At 41.0% G+C, this 21,358-nt stretch overlaps 1 long non-coding RNA gene across 1 annotated transcript in view; it reads right to left on the reverse strand.

The window, feature by feature from the left end:
• Positions 1-17,140, reverse strand: part of LOC138064395 (uncharacterized) — a 75,991-nt gene extending 58,851 nt beyond the window's left edge. Inside the window, exon 1 of the long non-coding RNA XR_011137634.1 lies at positions 17,005-17,140. This is a non-coding gene — a long non-coding RNA (uncharacterized lncRNA). The remainder of the gene's footprint in view (positions 1-17,004) is intronic.
• Positions 17,141-21,358: the final 4,218 nt, after the last annotated feature.

The following is a 21,358-nucleotide window of genomic DNA, read 5'->3' on the forward strand; positions in this document are numbered from 1 at the left end:
CCAGCCTCAACTGAAGAGCAAAGGCTGAATAGAACTATTCAGGAACAAAACTGTTCCCAGCCCCCTGTTCCAACTTTTCTGTAGCACTGCCTCTCTGCACTGGTCATCTCTAAAGAGAGAAGCAAAATATATGCTATTCTTTCAGTTCTTGCTGCTCACATGTGTTGAGAATCTGTTCACAGCTATTCACTGCCTTTGCTTCTTTCTTTCCTCCCCTGGTGTGTTCAACAGCCCATGTCTGATTTTAAAAAAACATCAGGGAATTTTTCTTGTGTTAAGAAAAATGCACATCTTTCCCATATTAAAAAGAATTGTAACCCAGGAGACATGAGAATGTAAGACAGTCAGACTTAGAACATAATAAAAGATCTGAATAATTAAAATTTGGGTGGGATAACTTTTAGCAGTACATTGACCTAAATGTCATTAATATTTCAAGCAAGCAAGAAAGATGAAAGAAGAAAAAAAAAAATGAGGTGACTTGGTTTATGCCACTCATCTCTTAATTTTGTGAGCATGTGCATTTATGGTGGTAACAACAGCTGATCAACCAAATTTATAGACGCATTAAAATTATCTGTCTATGAAGCTGAGGAAAAAAAAAAAGCATTCTTTGCACACCTATAAAAATTTCACAATTAGCACATTTCTAATCCAAAAAAAAAGGAAGGTTAAAGCCAAGCTGAAAGACAAACTGATCATGAATGTAGGAAAGGTCTCACCATTAAAACTGGTACGTTTAAAATAATGCAAGGTGCTGCTTTTAAGGTTTAAATTCTTCCTCCCCATAAAGTATGCATTATCTTTTTGAGGTTAGCCAAGGAAGCTACATTTGAAATTTGTCTATTACCTTATGATTTAAAAGGCATTAAATTCTTCTCTCGAAGCATTTTGCTTAGTTGCTTTTTCTCCATCCACATTAATAATCCATAGTCTATTATTCCAATGTGCACACAGGATATATCTACACTATCTTTGTATATAACCGTCACTCCTCTCAGTTGTATGTAAATATGCTGCTACAGCCTCCACTGTTCCATTTAAGGATCAGAGCAAAAACAAAACCCCGGTCTTCTTTGCAAAGATGATTTTATAAATAGCTAATAAATGCCAACCTAATAGCACATAAACATAAAACCTTTGCTCCATGGACCAGTGCCATACAGTAGCTATTTCAGATCTGAACGCTCATCTTGGCACCAGACAGAACAGAGGTGCTTATTATAATTGGCACAGGATACAATAGGAGCACAGTTTAAAAGCAGCCCTGGTAAAAAAAGGACATAAGTGGCAAGGAAATAATGGTCTTTTCCTAGAAGAGTCCATTTCTTTTTAAAATACTGCAATTAAGGCAGCTTAAAGGTAGCGATTAGCATGGTGATGTACCTTCCTCTGCTCTTCCCTTGCGCTCCCCCTTTTCTTGTTTTTCTTACCTTTCTCCCTCCTGCAGGGAAAAGAGCAGTATGGAGCTTCTCTCCAGAGACCCTTCACCTCACACTGCCATATGGGTTTAATGTATAATGCATGAGAAACAGCATGAGTTGCAGCTGACTCAAAAGAGGAGCCGCAGAGGTTGGGCTCAGGAGGCATTCTTCAATAATAATTAGAAAATCAAACAGCATTTTACTGCTGTTCTAGTCATTTCATTGCTGTTTAATAACCCAGCCTCAAACACTTCCAGGGAACAACATATTCTTTATTTTATAACCTTCACAGTACAATTACCGGCCAAGCACTTTCAGTCCTTTCTGTTGGCTACACGCGTGCTTTACTCGCATCCCTCACGTTCATTTTGCTTTTGCGTTCTAAGAATAGATTGTGTCACAGCTGTCTTGTGACAAAAGTACACCTGTGCAGACTTCACTATGCTGTAGTTCAACCAAAGGTAACCTGCAAGTCCTCAGGCAATGGAAAATGATATACGGTTCAGCTTTTGAGTCTGTATTTCACGTTCCACCCCCCCCCCCCCACTATGTAGAACGCTACTTCTGTTTAAAAAATAAAAAGCTAGCGTTATCTGGAGGAAATGACACAAACTTTCATCCTGCTCTTCCTTATCTTTTCCCATCGCATGAAATCAACAGAAATCTGAAATGAACAGACTCCACTGGAGTTCTGTATCGCTGCTACCAGCGGGCCTCCCTAGTCAGGTCCTCACCTCTCCCGTGAGGCATCGCCTAAGCCTACCTAAATGGTGTGTACTGAAGAGAGCTTGCTACAGCAGGTCTCACAGGCATTCCTGTCCAGCTGTAGCCCTCGAGAAAAGCTCCTGCTGGGATCTGTCTTTTCTTTGCAAACAGAGATGGGATCGTTGGTCAGTGAGCCTAGGCTGTGCATTCAGTGACATTTAGGATAACTGTAACGGCAACCCTTACTCATGCTGATACAGAGTATGGCACATCACTGTGCAACTTCACACGACATAGGAGGCCTTGGGAGCTGCTCAGAACAGTCACTGTGCTATGAGGAAGAACACACAGAAGAAAAAGCTACAGTGCAACAGGGAAGGCCCCAAGAAAGCAAGCACCCCACAAAAAAATTTAGAATAACATTATGAGGAAATTTCTGACCCCACTGAAGAAACCTAAATTTTGCCTGAGCCAGGATTTTTCCTGCTATGCACAAAACATTACTTCATTGGGCTACAACAAAGGAAATCTACTTCAATCTCAAGGAAAGCCCAGACAACAACTCCTTCCTCTTACCTTCCAGGATCACGCAACTCTACCTATCTTGAAAGTTTCTGGGCTCCTCAACTGTGGACACCCATACATGGCCAGAGGTTCCAGCTCAAATGAAGTATGTATCTATCTTCTCTGCCTCTGCATCAAGACCTTAACTATGCTGTAAGTCTCCTCAGACCCACTTGCCTACCCTAAGCTGTCAGCTAGGGCCAGCTACCTAGCTTGCCAGATCTCCACATGGCCTTTTGAGTCTTGCACTCCTGGCTGCTTGGTTGCCCACCTTCAAGATGAGCCACGCACGCTCTGATTCAAAACGCCTCATGCTGCTGTGGTCAGGAAACTCTCTTGGATGTGGATGCTACCCTCACAAGCTTAGTAAAGCACAGAGAGCAGGATCTCCCATTTCCTGCAGAACCATGGAGATCCTAAGCAAAAGGATCCTCACTGCTGCCTCTTCCTCCTCTAAATGTCTATGCTCAAGAGCTAGCAAGGTGAATTCTAATGACATTAGCTATAGGTGCTTTCCTTACGCTACTAGTGGAAGAGAAGAAATGGCCATTTGAGACAATCAAGTTCCTTATACAGTCCGTGGAGAGAGAAAAGCACCTGAGTTAGGTGAAGGCTCATCCTGTATTGCTCTTTTTGGATGTTCAGATGTGCTAACCTGTTCTCTACAGAACGTGGGTGGCTATGCGGAGAAAACGACATTCCTCCTCCCACAACGTGATCTCTAAAGTTCTGGTGAAGTGCCTAAATTTGGCAGCCTGGACTCCCGTCTACGAGGGACTCTAGTTCATGACAGATTTAATTATCTGCAGACATAATGAAAGGTTTGGAAGAGTCTAAACCACCTGATTCCTAACAGAAAAGGAAATCTACATCTTGGTTTCACAGCTCTTTAGAACAGAAGCCATTCTTTCCCACGTGAATATAAGGTGCCAAGAACAACAGACCCCTATCCCTGTTTGGGCATCCTCAGAGAATGCCGTAATGTAAGTGAGAAAGGGTAACATAAGCAATATATTGCTACTGTTAAATTAAAAATAAACAAACAACAACCAGGAGGATAACAGTTTTTTCTTAGGGGATTTTTTACATGCATATATTAAAAGGAAAAAAACCCAAAAACCTGATAATGAGCTTTCTCAGGGGCAATTATGTCTTCCTGTTTTAGGCAAATCCTAAGCGGCCCTCACCGACTGCATCCCTCAGCGCTATCGTAATTTTAGCAGAAATTCTCTTACTGGTTCCATGATAACTCCCTCAGGCACTCTAGGTTTATATGCTGATGATACTCTCTGGCTCTTACATCTCTGTTGTCCCTTAATTATGTCGCTTGAAGGCCTAACTTGATGGACAAATGCATACAGTTGGGAATCAAATATTAATAATTCCTAGTGCAGTGCACTAAAAGCAGAGAATGTATTAAGGAGCAAGATACAGAAAAAAAGAAGATGGTCAAAGAGAAAAACTCATATCACTGTTGTCCCTTTCCCCAAAGTCCTGAAGGCTCTGGAACAGCCCTATTTTGTTCTTGGAGATTTCTTTAGACTATTCTTTTACAAGGATTTTTTAGACTTCTTCTATCTTTCTGCAATGATACTAAAATCTTGGCTTGTTTACAAAGGCAGTATTAGCCAGTGGAATATGGTTGAAAGGTCCCAAACAAGGAGCAACTGTTTCTAAATAATGGCAGGATCCACATTTTAACAGCAAGTTGACAGCTTCCTAGAAGTGCGAAGCTCAACCCAGAGACTGACACTTAATTTTAGGATATATGACTTGCACGTAGACGAATGGCTTGTGCACAGCCTTTCCCTCCCCTGGGCACTATTCTAGACATAACTAATTAAAGCAGCTGTTTCAGGAACATCCCTTGGGATGACCGCAGAGGCTGCTCCAATGTAAATGTGGATCAGTATAACTTGGTTCCTCCTTGGGAAATACACTTTGCCAAAAATGAGGCTGGGTTAAACCATGGAAAGGACATTAAAATCGGTTTCAACAGGTTCTTCCGGTACATACACAGAAAGAGAACCAGGAGAGAAGAAATGAGATGCTACATACAATGCAGGTGGAGAAGAAGCAAAACATAACTGAAAGAACAAAATCTCACTTAATTTTTCATTAAAAACAGGGATGCTGAACTTGAGCACGACACCAAGATAGGTCATGGCCTGTATGGATTCTGAACCTAACGGTAACCACATGGCTAGAATAAGCATGACATTAGTTGCTTCTATATAGACCCAAAGCCAGGATGCACAGCCACTTTTGCACGGAAGCTAGGTAGTCACTGTAGCCACTGACTACATTTCACAGTGATACAAGTCATGAATATTATCTACCTATATCCAGAACTCAGATGTGCTCCTTCAGCTTAGTTATTCCCTGTTAGATTTAATTACTCCTTGTCTTTCATGTGGCTTCCAGGCATGGAGGAGCGAGGCCAAAATATGAAACAGAAATGAGAGCATGGAAAAGGAAAATACAGATATAAAGCAAACAAAAGGCTTTAATATACCCACATAGGTAAGGAAGAACAGTAAAAGGTAGAGAAGAAAGAATAGATCAGATAAAGGCTATTACTATTTCAGAATTCCAAGGAAGCCAATAGCAGGTATTTTTATTATATCTGAAGTCAAAACGGGATTATGCAATCAAAGATAAGCAAAAGACAGCTATAGGCTCATTAGTTTGAACTCAGAAATACGCAGGACTGTAGAACCAACTTCAAAGCACAAAGAGTGAAACCAGTGAAAAATGAGATAAAACACAACAGGTTTTAAGAGTTGATTGTGCCAAACCAACCCTCTCTATTTTTATGATAAAGTAGTTAATTTTCTAGACAATGTCTTTGGCAGATCTCATCTAGGTATACCCGAGAAGCATATGTGGCAAGTGGCATGTGCCATAAAATATTCCAGAGAAAAATGGGCTTAGTTTAAGAAGAAAAGAACTGAAAGATGATTATAGAGCAGACTAAAAAGCAGAGGACAATCAACTGTATAGAAAAAGAGAACAGCATTTGGAGGTTACTTATGGAGTTTCTGAAAGATCAGACTTAAGTATTTTTCTTATTCATATATGGACATTTGAAGAAGAGGAAGAAGAAAAGCAGAGGGAGAGGATAAACAGACTGAGGTGTTCCTTGCTTTGTTAGCAGAGAACAGCTGCATGTATTTCTTCATCATGGCTGAAGTTTCGTCAAGTTCTGCTAATGACTTAGGAGCAAAAAAGAGGTAGAGTGCTTAAATGAGAGATGGGTCAGGACGCTACAGAGAGAGAAACATGTAACACTGAGGACTATCATAACAGCAATTGGGCAGAATTCAGAAATACAAAATATTAGCCAACAATGTCATTTTCAAGATAGCATTAAGACCTTCACTGAATATAGTGAGGATGCTTTGCACTTCTGTGGCCTTCCAAATAGTACAGCGATTTATAGAGATACACTTCAGCTATCACCACAAAACCCTCAAAATCTATCAAATAAGCTGCACTCAGCCCTAAGACATACATGAAGGTTCTTTTGTTTCTTGCTGCTTCTGGAGCGGCAGGGGAAGGTTGACTCTCTTCTCTTTAGAGAACACAGATTGCCATTATATGTATGGTTTAACGCCGACTGCAAATTAAGATGTGGGAGTTTATTTTGTGCTTGTCTAGTGCTGCAATACCTTTCTTACTCCTGTGGAATGCTAGTCTATTTAGAACTTAAAAATGAGACAGATCCTAATTTTGAAACAGCAACTGCCAGCTACACTAGAAATTGAAATATCACAGGTATCTATGGGATTTTCCTTGGGAAATGTAGTTTCTGCAATATCTCCTACTCGGTCCATTGTGTATATCATTTTTCTTTGTTGTGACTGGTCCCAAATACAAGATCAGTGAGCGATTATACATCTTTAAACATTCGAGTGAGAGGAAAGTTCAGGAATACTAAAATCCTGGAATTGAAGTAAGAAACAAAAATCAACTTTAAGATTTTCAGAGGCACTGTAGAAAGCTCTCCTGACTTGACAATGTGGTCTTTTTCTTTACTAATTCTTGACATAGTTCTTGAGTCCATGAGCTACCCGATAAAGTACTGCTTAGAATATTTTCAAATGTCAATCTTGTATCTTTTAAAGATACCCCTGAAGAGTGCAGAGTTTTCCTCTAAGTTCTCTCTCATGAGCTGAGAGAGCAATACACATCTAAGCTCAAAATTACTAGTAGGTCAGCTACTCTTGTAAGATGCAGTGCAGCAGTACCTTAGCCTAGGATTTACACGTACACCTAGACATTCATTAGCTCCAGTAGTGAAAGCAATCTAGCCGCAGCAGCATGATGTTCCTCCCAGGTTCATTTACCCTGCCTCTCGGCACACGCTGGTTCCTCAAAGGACCCCAAACTCAACTCTTGGATGTTTCCTTAACTTACTGTTCTGCAATTCAGTCCTGAGAAAGTGACCACATAAGATTCTTCTTGTAATAGGAGGACACTGAGGAAGGAGACAAGCATTACAGAATACCTGGTATCTGTCTACCTTTGGTTCTGTAGGAAGGAGTCCTGTGTGCAAGAGTTTGGGGACAGTCTAGATTTTTAAAATGCAGTATGGTAATATTCATTTCATCTTCCTCCTTACTGTCCTGTAGTTCACTGGTTCAGCTTGCTATATATTACTGTGATAGGCTTGCCATTGGCCCAAAGCAGGAAGAAAGATGACTACCCAATCACAATATTTAAACATTCTTAAGAGGTTTCTTCTGTGGCATACTGGTACACTGGACTTTGAGTATTTGAAAAGCAATTTGATACAGATACGAAAAACAGAATACAGAAATCAAAAACTGTTATGAAACAGACTTGCTGCCCTCAGCTGCAATTTAGACATTAATACAAATGTTATTATATTGTACGCAATAGATATTTTTTCCTGAGTTGACATGAAATAGATTCAAGAGTTTCCAAATTCAGTGCTCGCTCTTTGGATTCATTTAGCTAATCATTTCTGTCTACTGTTTCTAGTATTTTCATATTATCTCTATTAATAGAAAAGACCCTCGGGTGTTGTAAAACGATAGAAACAAAATTGTTGTAGTCTGTTGTACAATTCTGGTCTAAAAAATATTAGAAAAAGACTGTCAAACACATACATACACAAAGACATGTCCAACAACTAAGTACACACACCATATATATTCTTATAGAAGGTTAATTTATTGTACCAGTTTTTATTTTTTTAAATACTGCAAACTCTAGAAAACATAAACCTGCCTTCAGTATTGTGACAGAGTTTCTCTTTTGGGAAGCTGCTGCAGTTTCTTCTATATTTTTATTTTTTAAGTTTGAATCATTTTTAGACATAGAAAGCTAACCTAGAACAAGCTATTCTACTGAAATCCCTGAAGGAGAAGATTGATCTTATGCTATTTCATTAACACTCAGTCAGGTCACCCTTCCAGGGAGAAACGGCCCTACAGGAACCCAGCGGGTAGAACAAATGGAGAGAAAAGAGGCCCTGCGTGGCCAATAGTTTGAATAAGTGGGTCCAAAGAAAGACAGTACTAAATTTGACCATAGGAAGTAGAAGCCAAAGGTGAGAGCTGTTTGTTTGTTTTTTTTTTTTTTTTAAAACTGATTAAGTAACGCTGTTTCAGTCCTTCCTTCGCAGAAGGTAACATTTTGTATGTACTTTATACACATACTGTACAGAGAATTTATTAAAACAATAACTGAAAACCATTGTCTCATCGAAGAAATACAGCTAGGTGTATGTTCGTTTCCTCTGTACTAAAAAAAAAGGCAAGTAACGGGTGCCTGACAGTCACCCCCTAATCTGCGCCTAAACCTCAATTGCCTATTTCAAATAGAATTAATTTGAAAAAGCAGAACGAGGCCAGGCAGGTATGAAGAGTCAGGCTTTGCAGAGCCGGACTTTTGAGACAAGTTTTCATGAGATTTTAACCTCAGTGATAGACCGTATACTAGTCTTGCCATTTCAAATCCAGATTTCTCTTCATACGGCTAATTGTTGTAACATCTGTCTAAGTCTAAATTAGAAAGCTAAAAAGCAAGACACCGTAAGGTGTTTGTGGGTTTTTGTACTTTTCCTTATTAACTTTCCTCTTACATTTTGGGCCCATTTCACCAATTTTTCAAGATCATTTTGAATTTGACTCCTGCGGCCCCACTTAGCTTAGTTTAACTGCAAACTGATTAAGTGCACTCCCTAGTGCACCTGCATCCTAACAAAAATGAGACAACTATTGAAAAAAAATAGACAGAACCAAACCCTTGAGAGGCCCTACCAGGATCAGTTCAATATATATTTTTCTCCTTTTGAAGAGCCACTGAAAACTGAGTAATGGTCTAGGCACAGTTTCTAAACAGTATAGTAGTTTAATATAGACTGTGGTGCTTATTTTGCTCATGAAAAAGATGTAAGACAATGTCAAAATCCTCGTGTAAGTCAGAATATATTACACTTACTGTTTTTTCCTCTATACAGAAGTTCTGCTGTAATAGCACAGAAGAAAATTAGATTCTTTCAGCCTCATCTGTTCTTGTCAAATCCAAGTTGGTAGATACTAATCTCTTTTTCTTCTTTCAGGTAGGTTCAACATTCATACCAGAATTCTTCCAGGAATTGAAGTCAAATAGATGGGTGCAGTGTTCATGCAATTTACTTCCTGCCACTGAAGTCTCCAAGACCTCAGCCCTCTGGCCTCTTCTAGCTCTGTGCTCTCTCTGAATAATCTAATTCATATTTCTGTGGGATCCGCTGTCACTTCTAAACTGATGATTTACAAAATGCAGTTGCCCATTCAAACCACTTCACCCACAACCAGCTCTTATTTTTACCTTTCTCTTGAATTATTCATTTTTGATGTCTTGGCATCATTACTAAACACTGCAAAACAATCATGCAAAAGTTCTGTAACAAGCATAAGCTCACCTGGGACGAGGAGTCAGAGCGACGAGAGGGAATGAGGTCTACTACAATTCACTACTTCTCACTGAGGTACAAATTGGCTCATTGACAAACTCCATCAAAACTGTTCATCTGTAGTTGGGAAGGCATCTCAGCAGAAAGGGTCTTAGTAAACATCCACCAAAGAACAGAACTGGTCAAATAACACAGAATCTTATGCAAACTCTAGACAACACAGACAGGCCCTGCATACCACCACAACATGTGCTGTATCAACTCTGCATAAAATTTAAGAGTAGCTGTAATTTTCTGCTCAAGAAAAGGAATGGGTCAACTCTACACTGCTAACAGCAGCAGGGAAAACAACTCTGTCACGCTTCAAATCAGCGGGCGATTTTCTTCAGGAAAGCCACCCTTTTCCCAAACCTGTCATTTTAATCTGTCAGGTAGGAATCAGGCAACAGAGATCAATTTCTAGCACCTGGGCCTATTGATTTGTCTCCTGAAATGGAGACAGGTGCCTTCTGGGACCTTAAACTGCAGGTGTACCTTGTTACACAGCACAACCATGTTGGTTTTTGTGAGCCTACTGGGCTCACTGTACTCCGTGCTGACTCTGCTGCAGGGCACGTCAAAACTTCCCTCAAGTGCCAAAAGTCAAGACGTCAACTAACACATGCAAAAGCATGTTTTCTCCTCAAACAATACTATTTCCCCCTCTCTTCCGCCACTCAAAATACCATTATTTTCCTTATGAAACATTACCAATCCCTGACATTCACAAATTTATCAAATTCCATCATTTGTCTCTTTAGACTGAGTATTTCCAAACTCTGCACCTTCCTTATCTCCTGCCTTTGCTTCTCACATAGCTCCTCTTTGCAGTAAAACCAAATGAAGCAGTTCTCAGCGTTCCATTTATAGCTACACTAGTTTTCTAAATCACACATAATTTTTATGCAGGGGGTCAACAGTGCCTCATTGTCTGCAACTAAAGCACAACTAATAAAATATAACAGATGAAATACAGTTTAACATGGCAGGCAAAACTCCACTCACAGAAACACCCACTTTTCTATTTTCTTTGATGGCCAGGTTAGAGGGAAGGGGAAAATTTTTGTCTCCTTCTTCGCTTCCTATTTAATGTCTTCTGGTAAGCTCTCCCATTATTCAGAGACGGAAACCTACTGGTGACCTCCCCGTACAGCAGTTACACATTACTATGATTTTATTCTTTGCTCATTTTCCTACTTATCCTGCAGTCTCTTCTGGAGCTTCTGCCTTTCTCTAGTTCCTAACAATTCCGATGTCTCATCGACTCTTGTCAGAATATTTTTTTTACCATAAGAATTCAGCTAGCTGTTTTTTGAGATTCATTTAATCCCTTTTGGGGGGGTGGAGGAGGGCTACAAAATATTTGTGAATAGACTAGTTATTTTTACAAATTTGTCACTGGAAATCAGTTCACTGAAGTTTCCTTCAAGCATATTGACGAATCTCTATTCCCACAGAGACCTTGGTATCTATTTAGAAAGACTGTTGCTTGTGTACGGTCACTAATTTGGGTACTAATTTGCTGTGTAAGTAATCACACTATTGCTTCTGCTCCCTGCCTCTATGACTGGAGCTTTTCATGCACAGGATCCCAGTCTGAATGGTCCATTTCGGTTTCACAGAATCACAGAAAAATGCAGGTTCTTTGCAGGCCACCTGGTCCAACCTCCCACTCAAAGCAGAGACAGCTTCAGAGTTTGACTGGGTTTGCACAGGGCTTTGTCCAGCTGAGTTTTGAAGTCCTCCAGGGATGCAGGTTCCATAGCCTGTTCCCATGCTTAACCACTCTCTGAGGGAAATTTTTTCATTGTATTTAGCTGGAATTTCGCTTGCAGCAGCTTGTGATGGTTGCCTTTTGTCCTTTCAGAAAAGAGCCCTGCTCTAGACAGCATGACTCACTGGAGGGGAAGGGAGAGAAGCTTCTGTTCAAATATAGGGATGAACAAGACAGAGTCTCTTCTTCATGGGGGCAGAAAAGCCTACAGGAACGCAGGTTCAATTGCATGAGAAAGATGAAAATATTGGTCTTTGTTTTTGAGCAGGGGCAAGGTAAGTTCCTACAGAGAAGGGAGAAAAAAAAAAGGATCCTGATAAGGAGAAGCTAGGCCTGTCTAGAAAAGCATTGGCCTTGCTGTTTGTCAGATAGAGATTAGAAGGAAATGGGAGGTTGCTGAGCTGAGTTAAAGAACGAGGAAGGGAAGAAGCAGGAGGCAGGGCAAGATGAGGGTTAAAGAAGGTAAGAAGAGCTTGCCCTCCGAAAATCACACTAACAGTGTGGGAAGAAACAAAGGGAAAATTTGGTTTGGTTCCCAAAGCCGCAGACTGCTGCTTTTTACCTTGTATCCTTGAGCCAGCAACTGGGCAGGTTTCAAAGTACGCAATGGTTTCCAAGAGATACGCTTCATTGTCAGTGAAACCGATGAACTCTTTCCTGAAGCAACTTTATTCCCATCTCACGTTATTTTTGGAAACGAGCCAGCAGCATGCTAACAGCCATACCCCATTTGTTTGCAAATTCCATAGCAGCAGCTGCTTCTCCAGCTTATCCCACAAAGCTGCTAACATGCAGGCTGGGTGTCTGCAACACGAAACAACGGCTAGCAGGCAAGACAATTGAAAGAAGGTTTTCCCTCCTCAGTGTTCAAAGGGCTTTCACCTCTCTGCTAGGGGGCCTGAATCAAGCCCTCTTCTCCCTCAGGTGTTTCGCCCTTGCAGTTTCTCCCTACCTTTACAATGGCTCAAATGAAACTCTCTCGGTGGCACGTCTCCAGATTTCAATGGTACAAAAATCAGCTCTGGTTGTGGATTTTGTGGGTGAGGAGCCTTTCTCCTGAGTTCAGTAAAGCTGGGTCAGGTCTAATTCCTCCTCCCAGTGAGGCACGGCTTGCTGGGCAGGGGCGCAGGGCGCTGGAGGCAGCTTGCACAGGCTGTGCTGGAGCCACCTACACTCCCCGGGCACAGTTCCCCACTCAGGTAAGGGGCTACGAGTGCTGTAATCCAACAATTTGTGCAGAGGTAAGGGAATACGTATGCTGTAATACAACAGCTTTTTAGCCTGTTTTTCATGGGCAATCCAGAACCACTAGTGACACCTTTAGCAGCTTTAGCACAGATGCCAAAACGGTAAGGTATAAACAGCTCCAGCATCTTTGACACAAATAATGACAGAAGGAGAGCAAAGCTACAGAGTAACAGAGAAATCTAGCAAAACAGTAAATAAGAAGTGTTTGTGAGTGGGGGTGTAGCAAGCATTTACCAATGTGACAGATTTCCCTGACAGGCTTCCAAAAATGACTGTATGCAAGGACAAAGTGGGCTACCAAAAACGAGAAGCACTTCAGCACTGCTGCTATTTTCTCAAATAACTATCAGGACATCGCTGTTCCTTCCGGTATGCAGGACTCAGCAATGGCACCAGCTGGGCCCAACGGCATATCTTTCAAGGGAGCTGTAGGAACAGGATGGAGTGAATGAAATCCCAGCTCACTCGCATCAAACTACACAAGGAAGCCTATTAGGCTGGAGGGTTCAGCTAGGAAGTCCTTCAAGGAAATCACACCACACATGGAAATGGGAACTTCAGAGGTGAAATAATTACTTACAACAACATTCAGAATGAAAAATGACCTAAAGATCTGAATTCAGCGTACCCTGCAGAAGGCTAAGGTTTTGCCATACTTTATAACTTTATCATCCACAAAGACTCAGTTGGTTTGAGGAATAACATAGAACGATAGAGCCTAACCGGGTATCTGCTTTCTCTTTTAAAGTTTCTTACACAACGTGAAAATGACCCCCCCCCCCAAAAAAAAAAAAAAAACCCAGAAGAAGAAAACAGCGAAACAGTCCTACTGTCTTGTATAAACAAGTCCTGGCAGTAATCAAGTGTGGAAATCCAATGCCTACATGAAACTGAGAAGCAATAATAAAAGGTTAGGTGTGTCTAGGTTGTGAGATGCAATGGATTCAATTTCCCAAACAGCAGGCAAAGAAGGAAAGTTAATCCCCTCAATTATGTTTTGTTTAAAGAAAGTGACTGCGTAGTTCCTGTAACAAGGCATAAGCCCAATCCTGCAAACACTTGTGAAGTGAATAAACTCACCCCCAGGAGCAGCCCATCAGATTGTTATTTGGTCATAAAGCTGGCTTTCTATCAGCGGTTCTGTTTTGAAACACAGTGTTTGCAGGCTTCTGTGTAAACGCTCGCATACTCTCACTCTCTCTCTTTAAATATATATCTTAGTGTTTACCATGGAGATAAATTTCTGTTTCCTGTAATATAATTAATGGACTGCAATGCAACCTCTTTTTTTTTTCCCTTAATAAAAGGATTGGCACCTGAAGTTATGTGCCATTGTGGCACTCATTTACCACCCACAACTAGTAAATGTGCAGGTGCTGTATATGTATGTGCACACACACAAAAGTGTATTTTACACTTGCCAAACTCAGATGTTGCAGTCTCCCTCTCTAACTTTGAAGCCCCTAACTCTCTTCTTTGTGGAGAATCTAAAGATGTGTCCTTTTATATCTCTTTAGTGACTCAAACTTTTTCAGGTTTTAGTTTACTTTTCAAAATTTGTGATTTTAAGAGACAGACTCTTCTTAATTTCTCTTCTGGAATAAAAGGGTATTCAGAGGTTTACATGTTGTAACACTCAAGTTGAGCTTAAGACTCCTTAAAATGTACTTCACTGCAAAAAAGAAAACCTCAGAAAGAGGAGAGAAATTATCTCGGAACGTTATCAGGCCTGTTTTTCTTTCTTATATTGAAATACACACCAAAAATCTGAGCTGCGTGTCCTATTCCTATATTGAGTGGGTAATTAAGAAATATAACATGGAGCCAAAACAAATTGTCAAGAAAATCCCCCTAAATGCCTCGCTATCATCTCAAAAAAAGAAAAATACCTTTCCTTCCACAGCAGTCACTGAAACATTCACTGATCCAGTTTTATCTTTCACTCCGGGGTCTAATGCTAACGAAGAAGAAAGGACTTAGCAAAAAAGAAAAACAGAGAAAATCACAACCGGGTAGTCTTGGGGCTAGTGCAGAGAAGGCCTGAGCACCCCACACCTTAGCGTGCAGTGCACTCTGTGCAACAAACAGCAATTTCTCCCCCGACATCTTTGCACCTGCAGCCCCCTTTGAAACAGTACGTTACTGTCAGCACACGACAGGATTCGGCCTGATACTAAACATGTTCTAGCTCATATAAAACAAATGAGCTAAGGGATTGGTTTCTCTGTAACTCCTTTACCTTCTGAAAAAGGGAGGGCAATAGAACTGCACTTGAAGGCATCATTACCTTGATAAGATACTACTTGATTAACGAATTCCAATACTTGTAATTATTATAATAGATACTTGCATACACTTGCAAAGAGAGAACAGGCAGCTGTTGTGCAAGCTTCCTCACACAATCCTGTCGCTGCTTTCCTACCCTCAAGTAAATCTTCAGTCCTCAATCAGAGTATTTCTTAAGCCACGCCAGTCAAGTGTAGCAAAGTATCAGATGGTTTACAATGAGCACAGATGGAGACTAGAATAAGGCTCATTGTTTAAGGAAAAAAACACCCCTTTCCCTCCTTTCAAATGGATCTTCTCTATAGACGGAATATTCTTCTGTTTTGTGGCCAGTGAATTCTGTGGCCCATCTCTGCAGACAATATAATCTCTGTCTGCAGCCAGAATGAACACAACCAGCCTTATCTCTCAGATAATACGCACTCCCTAACCTGGTCAGTACTTCGATGCGAAACTAATTGGGAATCTGAGGCACTATGGAAGTGCCATTGCTACTGAGTGCATAGCAAGTAAGAACGGATAAACAGTTTTTGAGGCACCGCTGACGAGATATCAATAACGCAAAGGTGTGTGCTCTTTCAAGAGGAGGGCAAGTACTCCTGTGTGCTGCCTAATTCCTCATTGTTTGGGTGTCCCAACGGCCTAATAGGCAATCACAGAAATTTTGGCCAAAGCCTCTGAGCAAAACCGCAACCATAGGAACACTGCTTTCCACACTGAAGGGTCAGGCCCTTGAGCTCCTCCTTCTATCAACCACTCAGGTTTTCTGGTTTCACTATTAGCTTTTATTCCAGGCTGTACTTCTGAAGATCACCAGAGTCTCTTTAAAATGCTTTAAAGGTGAATTACGGGATTCTAGCACTAGCTTCCATCCTAAGTGCATAATTTCATTCACTCGCATATCTACGGTTATTCTGCATAGCTTATTTCTCTGAATCGGCTCCTCACTGTATGAGGTTGTTGACAAAGTACCATGAACAAATTACACTCTGGTAAAAGGAGAAAAATCACACAGTCAGATAAAACAATACCAAGCCTCTGAGCATTCAAAAACACATCTGGAGGTGTTCTTTAACAGAGATTTCTATCATTCATCAACTTCCCGCATTTCTAAAACTTGTCACAAAAAGTTGAATACAGGCATGGGAGAAAGTATCACTGCAGAATAAATTCATTTTTGTTGATAAAATAGGTCATTTAATCTAGAATAGAATAAGCTGCATATAATATACAATTGTATAAATATATCCAGATAGGGCAACTTCCTCAAAGACTTAAGGTACAACACAGAACAGACTAACTGACTCTCTCAATCTGACAAAAAAGTGAAGTAGAATATCAGCATCATCCTCCAGTAACAATGAGATTCCAGAGAGAACCTGCAATGAAAATCCCTCTTGAAAGGATGAAAAAACTTCTAACCACCCCACCTGGTTTGTGGTATGCTTGCAATGCATACAGAAACCTCCAGCTAATTTTTTTAGCTTCCTTGTATCTTCAGAGTGGCGGAAACTATTAGAGGGTACCAATAAATCTCAATACCAATCTCATAGACGATAATCACTCATTTTGCCACAGCAGTCAGAGATCAATAAACACAGGCGTTAGGAAAGAGAAGGGAATAAAAGAGAGGAAAATAAAAGACACAATCAAAACATATGAGCATTGAAAATCTGTCTCTGTTGAAATCAATGGGGATTCTGTCTTTGACCGAACTAGGATCAGAACAATCAGCTTGAGAAAGCATTTCTTGAGGACTGAGGTTAAAACTAAATGTTTTGTTAAAAGAAGCACTAACAATGCCATGCTGGTTTATGCTGGCGGCGTTTTTAACACTACAGTGTGTATTCTGGCTAGGTATATGGATGAACTCTAGAAACACAGTGATCTGACTCTACTTTTACCTAGAGGTTTGTACTTTGTAAGTTTTCGAACTTCACAGTTGCAAGAAAGAGTTTTTTTATAGGTTTTGCACTCTCAGGGGAATTTCAGAACAATAGTATTTATTGCAGAAAGAGACAGAAAATAAAACGAACCTTTATTGCCTCAGAATCATCCCTGCTTCTCTCTCTGTCCATAGTGGCACCCACACAGTTGCTCCTCTTTTTCTTTTCTCCCTGCAGACACCAGAAATATAGGTATTTTTTAAAGTATGATCTTTTTCCATTCCATAGTAAAACTCAAGTAATAATTCTGTGGAAGAAAAAAAAAAACTTTCTTAGAACAGGAAGATATGACAAAGCACCTCTTTCTCAGAAATGTAGATAAAGATGTATTCTTAGATAGCAATGTACGCATAAGCGTTCAGAAGGAATCGAAAGAGATAAAGGACTGCACATTTGTAAAGTAATGCAAAGGTCTACTTTCCTGTTTGTTTTGTTACTTTATTTTTTGTTGTTACTCCCACTGCAAAGACCTGTTACCCACTCACAATAAAACTTAGCGCTATAAGCAAACTAGAAATTAGAGATGAAGAGTACCCCTGGTGCAAATTAATACAAATCCTTGCCTGAGCAAGACTTTTCTCTCAGCAGATTTGCAAGTGATGTCTCTAATGTAGTTTTAAATGTTTAAAGCAGTATGACTGACTTCTGTGTCTTTATGAGGGAGACCATTCTGAAATCAAGATACCCCTACTATCAAGGTTTCTTGCAAAACTCATTGTTGATTCTTCCTTTCTAACACATTACTTACGCCTCTCCTTATTGCACCAATCACCTTAATACAATTCCCATCCCCAATGTTTATATCATTCCATACTTAATAGTTAGCATAGGCTCTTCCTGAACTGTCATTTAGCTAAGCTATATAAATTTAGCTGAATTACTTTACTGTCATAAGGCATTCTCCCCAGCTACTTAATCATCTTTTGTTGCTCTTCTCCTTTCCTCTAAAGCCCTATTATTAAAGGCTAATGAAATCCATATTTTAACGAGTGCTTGTGAATTAACGCGTTTGCCTTTCCCTGCGAACTGTAAAGCTGCAGCATGAGGGAGGAGAGTTCACGAGACTTCCCGAATAAGCCTTGTGAACCAGAAGAGTCACATTTTAGCACAAACAATTTACGTTCTCTGAAAAGAAAGAGGTGGATGTTTTTAAATTTCAATAATAAAAGGGAAAATCAGTTTCTGTGGGAAAGAGCCAGAAGGGAAATCATAACGTCTGTGTTTTATTCTCACCTCTACAACAGACTCTCCTTAGGGGTCCTGGGCAAGCCGTACCTGCCAGAAGTTTATTTATCATTAAGCACCTAAGACAGGGTGACAGGATTTGGATGGGTGCTGAATATTCGGAGCTGGCTTCTCTCAAGACAAAAATGATCTTTGCCACCCTCAGCATAAAGGGCAGGAAGGTCTTGCCACAGGAATAGAAAGGGGAAAAGGAAAGGAGCTAAGCTAGAACAGAAAGGACAGTGAGAGGAAAAGCTAGAAGCACACGTTTGTTTCTTCTGCCGCCTCGAGAGGTTTGGAAGCAGAGAGCCCTCTGCTCCCAGCAACGGCAGTCACCCTGCCTCCTGCTGGCCTCTGGCACCGCCACAGCAGCAGAAAGCTTCGTTTTTCAGCTCCTGGGCCAGCAGAGCGAGCAGCAGGGTCGCAGCAACGTGAGGAGTAGGGTGGCAGCCAGTCGGGGACCCCTGGCAGTCCGCTGCTCTAGGCGGTTCCTGACTCGCCTAAGTCGAAAGCCAACCGTGTGACCCCACAGCTCTTTCTTTGAGGACAATGGGATTTCCAGTCGGGGTGGGGGGGGCGAGGGGGGTCATCAGTTTGCAAAGAATAGGACCAGGTATTCGTGTGCTCAAAAATACAGTGTAGGATTTAAAACAACACTTTTTAGAGCCAGGTGCCTGATCGGTTTCAGTGGCAGAAGTGAACTGCTTGGAAAATCTCACTGTGCTCCCTTTTGGCTTCTTTGCCATCAAGTGACTTCGAAAGCCTGGCTGTAAATCTTCTGTTGAAATTGTCTCTATTATGCATGCTCACTTATGGCTCAGACCTAAAAAGCGCTAATCATTCTGGTCCAGATAAAAGGAAGGTCTTTAGAGCACTTTACAAGCTAAGCAGAGTGACTCCGACAGGTTGGCGTAGCCGTACGGAACCTATTGCACAACGGGGGCTTTAATAATTTGCCCCCAGTACCCACATTTCAAATGTCTTTGAACAAGACGTCTGCAACCGGCGACGCAAAGGTTTCCGATTTTGTCTGGACAGCAAGAGACATTCTATAAAGGTACCTGTCACTGTATTTCGTTGTTGTTTCAGTTTTGTTTTGCTAACTGTAAGAATCGAACGTTACCCTGCTGTGAGACCCGATTCCAGGCATACAGCAGGGGATGTTAAATAGTATACCACTGGGAGCTTTGCTGTTGTAACTCCAAGAGACACACTGAGAAGGAACTGCATACATTTTGATACTGAATAAGGCAGCAGGCTCCAAACACGCGTTTATCGCCCAACTTGGAAACATGTAGAACCCCAATATATACTCTGGGTTGGTGTGACCAGAAGCACACTTTGGTTTGTTAGTGGAAGGGCGAAAAGGGAGACTAAATCAAATACTAGCAGTTACTAGCAGTTCTGTACGTCCCCAAAAGGACGTGACATGAAACGGTTGCAATACTTCACATTCTCTATGCTGGTAGAATAAGAGATCACTTGGAAAAAGGTAGATTACACTTCCACTTTGGGAAAGAGACATCCAGAAACTGTAGGCAACATGCTGCCAGAGTGCCCCCATAATATTGTGTGTTTGATACTTCCCACATTATGTGTGTGAGATGTGCTATGCTGGGTACTCCGCACATGACAGCAAATGTTTATAGGATCAACTCCTAGGTTAGACATCGGTATACTTAAAAAACAAAGTAATTTGAGGACTTTATTGATAGCAACCGTTGCTAACCAGAGTAACCACATTAAAAATGTTTCTGGACTATACAGTATATGACATTGTGCATCCAAATGCAAGCAGCTGCCTGAGAAATACACAATACTATTGAAGAAATCAGTTTGTGCTTGGCTTTGTTCAGAATGGCTGTTTACATCATCGGTGATTTCACGTGATACTTTAGGAAACAACTGCATAATCTGATAGAAATCAAAGTGCCTGCAAGTGTTCATTCTCAAGAAAAATTACAAGCTTCTCATCTGTTACTGCTCAAAGGTGAAAACAAACCAAGTCCTGATGTGTCACAGTTAACTGCATTGGTTCATTTCCAGTGAGGAGAAAAGACAAAAAGGCAACACGTTTTCTTTCAGCAGACGGGTCTGGTAACCATCGGCAGGATCTTCTATTTTACATTCAGATTAAATGCTTTTTTGTCTTCCCCAGAAGTACCTTTGTGATTACAACAGGCAGAATTTACATTGGTCTGGTATGTCCTGTGATCCCATTTCCTCTTCCTCCTTTTCTGTGTCTACCTCCTCTTCCGTATACTCAGAGAAGAACTTCCAGCTTAGATAAGTTCGCTCCTCTTTGGGCCAAGTACCAGAGGCTCTTCTTCAGTCTGAAGGTGCCTGTTGGAGCAACACAGAAAAGCTGGCCTCTGAGGAAGGAAGTGGGACAGGGGTAACAATATCAGAGGGTAAAAACAGAACAACACATAAGTGGAGGCCACATGAAAGGTTTTAAAGAAGTGGAAGGAGAGTAATTAAAAGGTAACAGGCATGGGGAAGGGTTAGAAAAGAAGCAGTGTATCTGTGAAACTGAATCTTTCAGAAAAGATTTTCTGAAAGAAAAGCACTTCCTGAAAATAATGAATATATATTCCCTTTGATTGAGGGGGAACTGTTTATAGCAGATCTCACTATCAGTCAAGGGAGACAGTTGGGCAGAGGCAGAGGTTAATACGAGAGATTATTTCTCTTTGCTTCCCATCTTTTCATGAAGTCAAGTCTTAGGTTCACAGAGCAGGGAAAAACAAACAAAAGTTCAAGCCAGATTTTGTTCAGACGAGTTCAAGGATTAGTGCTCACTGCCATCAGATCCCCACTTAACTAGAGTTGCACTGATGGATGACAGAGGGCAGTAAGGTATTCAGCTTCGTCCTGGCCCAAAATAAGAACAGTTGTTTTGCAATTTGTTTATACGGTTTTGCTTCTTTCCCCACATCTAAATACATTACCAGTGATCTCTGCAGAGATTGTATCTGTGTTTCAGCACTTGAGTAGTTTCCTTTCTTGGAGCCTTCTGAGAGGGAAATGATAAAATTCAAATACCACTCCTGCGGCTAACTAGATTGACGCTATCTATGTTGCAAAGATCTTGCCCGGCTTCTGTGCAGCCGTCTTTTGCCAGATATCAGACTCACTATACACTACGGATATGCTGCATCACGTTCTTTTCCGTGCCCTGATTCTTCTCCCTTCGTGCAATCCTTTCTCCTTCCTAGAC

Source organism: Struthio camelus, chromosome Z, assembly GCF_040807025.1.
Source record: "Struthio camelus isolate bStrCam1 chromosome Z, bStrCam1.hap1, whole genome shotgun sequence".
Lineage (NCBI taxonomy): Eukaryota > Metazoa > Chordata > Aves > Struthioniformes > Struthionidae > Struthio > Struthio camelus.